This window comes from Trichosurus vulpecula, chromosome 2 (genome assembly GCF_011100635.1).
Source record: "Trichosurus vulpecula isolate mTriVul1 chromosome 2, mTriVul1.pri, whole genome shotgun sequence".
NCBI lineage: Eukaryota > Metazoa > Chordata > Mammalia > Diprotodontia > Phalangeridae > Trichosurus > Trichosurus vulpecula.
Window position 1 is genome coordinate 398,289,078 of NC_050574.1, and position 6,442 is coordinate 398,295,519.

The following is a 6,442-nucleotide window of genomic DNA, read 5'->3' on the forward strand; positions in this document are numbered from 1 at the left end:
TAGTTCTTTCTCTGGATGTGGATGGCCACATTTTGAATCAGTTGCTAAACCCTTTCAGTTTTGCCTTTACGTTTTTTTTTTTTGCATCCATCCACCTCTATTCAGTTACTCTGACTCAGGCAGGACTCAAACCTTTCAAATGGGTTATTATAATGGCTTCCACACTTCCCTCTCCCTCCAGTCTTCCCTCTTCAGTCTCTCTTTCCTGTTGCTGCCAAAATAGTCTTCTCAATCCATAGGTCTGATCAAGACAGTCCTTTGCTCTGAAAGCTTTGATGGCCACTCAGTGCACAAAGTTAAAAAGTGAAGCTCCTTAACCTGGCATTCAAGGCCCAGCCTAGTGTTATCCTCTTCAGATTTATTTCATGGAACTTCGCCTTATATATTTAACATTCCAGCCAAGCTCACCATTCCCTAATATTATCCTGTCCTTTCCCACTACTGCACATTTGTTCAGCTTCCTCTTTTTCCTGCGCCGCACCTCCCCGCCCCAGCCTGGGAAAAATTCTTTCGATGTCTTGTTTTTATAGATTGTTAGAACTAAAAAGTACCTTAGAGATCAGCCCCTTTATTTATACAGATGAGAAATGAGACCCCCAAAACTGAAGTGACTTGTCTAGGATCATATGGCCAATAAATGGTAGAAGCACATTTCCAACTGAGGTCTCCTCACCCTCCTCTCTCCTGGTCACTCACACTGACCTCTTCCATCTATGGAAGTGATGAAAACTCTCAGAAGCAGCATATCTTTCTACAGGATCTTCAAGTTAACAAAGCATTTTCTGTACGAAAAACCAGCGAAATAAAAAATGCAAATGTTATTACCTCTCCATGAAGGCAGCTCAGTGGCACAGTAGATAGAGCATAGAACTGAGTTCAAATCTAGCTTCAGACACTTCCTAACTATGAATCTGGACAAGTTATTTAACTTCTGTCTGCTCTACTTTGGGCTAGCTAGGTGACAAAGTGGATAGAATGCCGAGCCTGGAGTCAGGAGAGTTCAAATCTAGCCTCAGACACCTACTAGCTATTTGACCCTGGGGAAGTCACTTAGCTCAGTTTGCCTCAGTTTCCTCATCTGTAAAATCACTGAAGAAGGAAATAGCAAACTACTTAAGTATCTTTGCCGGGAAAACCCCAAATGGGGCCATGAAGAGTCAGACACAACTGAATAACAAAGACAACTGCTATACTTTCCTCAACAGTAAAATAGGGAAAATATTAGCACCTACCTCTCAGGGACATTGTGAGGATCAAATGAAATAATTTCTCTGACTCTTTCTTTGCAAACCTGAAAGCATTATGTAAATGTAAGCTATTATTATTGTTAGAATTTCTCATAGGAAGATCTAGTTTTAGGAAGGTTTAGTGACTTGCCTGAGGCAAGTCTGGAGAAGCCGGAAGACTTCAGCTCAGGTCCGCTGACCCTAATTCAATCCTCTTTTCACTACAACACAGTTACTTCCCTAGCTCCAGCTTAGGGGCCACCATCTTTATAAAGCTTTCCCTGATCCCCACAGAGAGAAGTGATCCCTTTCACCCTAAATATCTCACATTCTTCTAACCCCTCCTAACCTTTATTACACTTTTAAGTGAGAGAGAGCAAACATTTACTAAGCACCTACTATGTGCCAGGCACTATACTGTGCTTTACAAATATTATTTTATTCAATCCTTTCAACAACCCTGGAAAGCAGGTGCTATTATCGTTATTCCATGTTACAGATGTACGAAACTGAGGCAGCCTGAGGTTAAGTGACTTGCCCAGGGTCACACAGCTGAGGTTGGATTTGAACTTGGGCATTCATTTGCAGTATAGTTGTTTGTGTACATGTCTTATCAATCAATAACTCTTATAGGGTCTATGGAATGTTCAGGGAGGACTAGCATCTCTGGTGTGAGGGATTGCCAAGCTCTTTTCAGGGCTGCTCGTCCAACTTCATCCAACTCTTACCTGTGGCTCCAAGCTGTAGCATGCATAGTGACCACACCCTGGTAAAATCATCTTGGCTGATGGGCTAAACCAGGTTGAGAATAACTGACAGGTCTAAAACCCATTAGTGAGTTAGGGGGATGTCTACACTAAGCATGTGAAGACTTCCCTAGTGGAATGGATGGACAAGAACAATTTGTTCCATTGGCCATGAAGGCAGCTAATGCAGGCGGTGTGGAGCACTTAGTGCTTAGTCAGACATCAAAGATGCCACAGTCATTTCCTGCGTCCTGGGCCCCCAGCAGTCATCCTGACTTTTGTCCTGCCCCTGGACTTTGATGACTCTGGAAGAGAGAGTGAGGCTGATAACTTGGTACAACTCTGCCTCATTTAAATCCAATTTATGCATAAGTCATCACATCACTGTGATGTTGTTGGTCCTCTTCAAAAACAAAGAACAGCAACAACATTAAGTGCCTACTATGGGCCAGGCACTGTGCTAAGTGTTATCCCTTTAAAAGATTGTAAACTTCTTGAGGGCAATAATTAGTTGTAATTAGTTGTAATAATTTGCAACTGACCTTCCTTCCATTCCTCAGACATGCTACCGTCTCTGTGACTTTGCACTGGTTATTTTCCATGCCTGAAACTTCTTCTCATAGCATCTCTCACTTCCTTCAGGATTCTTCTGCAGCACTACTTCCTACATGAAACCTTTTCTGATCACCTCAACTGCTGGTGCTTTTCCTCTAACTTCTATTTAACTGCCTTGTATTTCTTTTGTAATTATTCTGTATATCCTTATATATATAGGCACACATTTTCTCTCCTGAGGCTCTTTGGGAGCAGGAATTGGTTCATTTTTTATCTTTTGTATCCCAGTGCCTAGAACCTTGCTTGGGACATAATAGATGCTCAATAAATGCTTATGGATCATTTGACTGATTTATAACCATAACATTTAGCATAATATCTTTCATATAGCAGGCCTTCATGAATATTTGTAAAAATGAAAAGGCTGCATGGTATAGTGCAGAGGTTCCCCACCCCTAGTATAATGCATAGAGAGCTGGCTTTGAAGCCAATACCACCTGGGCTCAAGTCTCACCGGTGACACACACTGGCTATGTGACCGTGGGCCTTTCAGCGTTCTCAGAAATTCTCTACAATTATACATTGCAGAGAAAGTACATTGGTGGAAGGATTTTCCTCACCTCGGAGTTCCGTATACTAATATAATCACAAGTCTAGACCTTATCTCTTGTTAAAGTGAAATTGAAATACAGAAAACATATAATTTCCTCTTAGAAGACCAACTTCATGTTACTACTTCTAGTAAACCCTGAGAAACCAGCAATTGTTGAGAAGTCCATTTGGGAAGAGTTCACTGGTCTTTAAGTAAAGGTTTCCCTCCGTATGAAATACTCACTTCTGCAAATGCATTCTTTCTTCTGCCAGTTAGTACCATTTTGACCTGGAAGGTAAAATGCATCTTGGGAAGCAACTAGCTTATACCTAGCTTGTACATACTCAGCTAACAGTCTCTTGCCAATTACTACTATCTTCCTTAGCAACTCATTTGGTGTTATAAAAGTTGAATTTTGATCAACCAACAAAAGTGTTAAGTTTCTACTATGTGCCAAGCACCACAATGCCAGAGATACAACCGTAAAAATGAAACAGCCTTTACCTTCAAGAAACTTAGATTCTAATGACAGAGACAACAGATAGATAGGTAGATAGATAAATAATAGATAGATTGTTGTGTTTGTCCTTCATTTTCAAAGAAGACCATGAGATCAGGGAAATGATGACATGACTTGTAGTTGACTTTGATTTGAGTGAGGGAGGGCTGTGCAAGGTTACCAGCTTTCTCCTCCAGAGCCATCTGGGTCCAGTGACCAGGTATTCATCAGGATAACTGGAGATGACCCAGGATGCAATGGGAGACCGATTGGTGCAATGGGAGATAGAAGGGGAGATAGATAGGTTAGATGGATTGACAGGTAGATAAGATAGCTAGCTAGCTAGGTAGGTAGATAACAGATAGCTAAAAATAGCTACAAGATGGCTTTGGAGGAGGAAGGCAATAGCAGCTAGGAAATCAGGAAAGGCTTCACGTAGAGAAAGCAGCCCTTGAGCTGAGCCTTGTTGGAAATTAGGCTTTCTAAAAGGTTATTAGTGAGGAGAGAGAACATCCCAGGTATATTGAGAAGCCAGTGCAAAGAAAGATATGACAATATCATCTCCCATTAATATTTTTCTTTTTACTTTTTCTAAGTACTGTCACACAGGATGAAACTATCAACTTAAGGTTTCTCAGACTTTTTTTATTTAAAGACAGTTTAATGGGGCTAACTAGTCCCATTAGTTAGGGAGAGTAAATGTAGATTATCTAAAATTAGGAATAGAGACTGGATCTGTGATTTTACTGGAGTAGGGAGTTTCTAGTGAGAAACTTTGTCTATCAGCGCAAATAGATCAGACTCTCTTTTGTGATTTATGATCTTAGAAAGTGGCCTAAAGCAGCACTTGTTAAATGGTGGGTCAAGCCCCCCATTTGGGGCTGTGGAAAATTTGGCAACAGTAAAATTAATTAAAAATTAAATGTGTCATGAAGCCGAGGTGTTTTTGGCATGGCTTGCTTGTGTTGCATCTGGCAACTTCACTGCAGCCTTGGTTCTGAACACAAAGCATGAGCACTTTGCACTGTGCGTGTACTCAGGCCATGCAACTCAAACAGATGCTCCAGAAATTCAAAAAGGGATCACAAGTGGAAAAAGTTTAAGAAGCCCTGGCCTAAAGCATTGAAAGGATAAGGACTTGCCCACAGTCACACAACCAGTATATATCAGAAGCAAGACTTACACCCCAGTTACCCTGGCTCCAGCTATACCTGGCTGCCTCATCATCTAAAGTTACATTTAGTGAAATGACTGAATTGACTTAAAGTGAGGCCTTAATTTTATGGTATTTCAATTTGATTCAACAAGCATTTACCAAGAACCTGCTGTGTATGACTAGTGACTAGTCTGGGGATTTAAAGACAAAAGGAAAAGTAGCCTCTGTTCTCAAAGAGTTTACATTCTCTTGGGATGTGTTAGTTAATCTGTTTTAAAGGTTGTCCCCAAAATCTTAGTGCAGGTTTATGTTTTCATAGCTTTAAGTTTCAAAAGTTTAAAATGGCCCTAAGACTTTTGAGATACCCTGTGTGCAGAAAGACATTACCTTATTCTATCGGACCAAAGAATAATAAAAATATTTTCTTACTGAGAAACACAGATGATTAATAAAGAAAATCATGTTGTTAACTGCCACCAACTTCCCCCAGCCCATGTAGTCCTTGTGGTCAGAAACTGGATGAAGCTCTGACTGACAGAAATCGCATAATGAGATGATTGATCTGTTTCCAGCTGTTTCAGCAGCCAGCATGGATTGCAACAGAGCTGACTGCAAGCTCTGGGGAACTTAAGGTGACAAATTCAAATGAATCAATGGAAAAATTGTTGATTCAGTTATCTGGTATAGACAGGACCTGCCTTAGCGATTTGCATTCACAAAAGTAAATGGAGATCTGTTGTGTTCCTCCAGTATTGTTGCCTTTCCCTCTCCCTCCCACTCCCCCCCCCCCCAACCATGGCTACATCTATCTTTTATCAGTCCCTGTGTAGAAACTTAGCAAGAGCAGAGGAATATTAAACCAAATGGCAAAAACAAAACAAAACAAACTTCTTTAGATCTAAGATCAGAAGGGATCGTAGAGATAAACTATCCAGTTCTGTCATTTTTTCTAGTTGAGGAAATCTAAATTTAGAAAAAAAATGTTGGGATATCACAATGTCATCTTTTATGAATGTTGTCCTTTTTCCTTTTTCTGAGTGCTATCAAACAGGATAAAACCATCAACCTAAGGTTTATCAGTAGAGTGTGAGTAAGAGAGAGCAGCTGGGTAGCACAGCAGACAAAGTGCTAGTCCTAGAGTCAGAAAGGCTCTTTTATTCCTGTATTAAAATCCAGCCTCAGACATTTACTAGATGTGTGACCCTGGGCAAGTCACTCAACTGTATTTGCCTCAGGTTTCTCAACTGTAAAATGAGCTGGAGAGGAAAATGGTGAACTTTTCCACTATCTTTTCTGAGAAAATCCCTAACGGGGTCATGAAGAGTTGGACATGCCTGAAAAATGACTAAACAACAACCAAACAAGTAAGAGAACAAGAATTGAGCCCAGGGTCTCTGACAACAGAGTCAATGTGCTTTCTATTATCCCACAGTTATGATGAGCTCATAGATTGTGAGGGTTGGAAGGGACTCTAGTGTTCACCTAGACTAACCCATAGATAAACAGGAATTCCCTCTCCAACATCTTTGACAAGTAGGCACAGGTCTTCAGTGATGGGGAACTCATCATTTCTCAAGGCGAGCCATTACATTACCCTTTGGGGCAGCTCTATCTAACTTCCCTTTCTGAATATCCCTATCCCCCTCTGCTCCTAGTTCTACCCTCTGA